Raw genomic sequence first — 577 nt, 5'->3', positions numbered from 1 at the left:
TTTTTCGTTGTGAAAACCAAAATTTTGTCTCAAAATTTAAAATTTGTCTAAAAAGTATTTTAATACTATGTCTATTTAGCATAATAGTAATATTAGGCTCCCCCCTATGTCCTATGACCTGTCTAGTCTAAGATTTCTAGACCTGATATCAATCCCAGGTATGTACTCCATTTTATGAAGTGGACTATAAATCCAATAAGAAAATAGTTGTTTACTCCCATAACATTTATGTGACTGTTGCATCAGTGGTCATAGCTTGTCAGATCAGTTGTTGTTGCTCACAGGAGAGATTGAAAGATGAGAAAAGTTGGTGATTAATTTTCTCTTCATTAGCATCCAAAGCACCTTCCAGCACTATGGAAGTGAAGCAGTAAGATTAGGCTTTGAAATCAGTGCCAAAAAAAATGATGACTGGGTTTGGAGGAAACAGATTTTGTATTTTACATTAAAAAATGAATGGGCTCAAAAAAAAAGATTTTTAATGGCTTCAATATTGGAGTTGCCAAAATAATGAAAAAATCTCCCCAAATCGATGACAATTAAAGCGCTATGAATTCTTTATATATAATGACCCATT

The sequence above is a fragment of the Nannospalax galili genome, unplaced genomic scaffold, assembly GCF_000622305.1.
Source record: "Nannospalax galili isolate Female #2095 unplaced genomic scaffold, S.galili_v1.0 scaffold1733, whole genome shotgun sequence".
NCBI lineage: Eukaryota > Metazoa > Chordata > Mammalia > Rodentia > Spalacidae > Nannospalax > Nannospalax galili.
The sequence above is the reverse complement of the archived record's forward strand: the minus strand, read 5'-3'. Positions refer to the sequence as shown.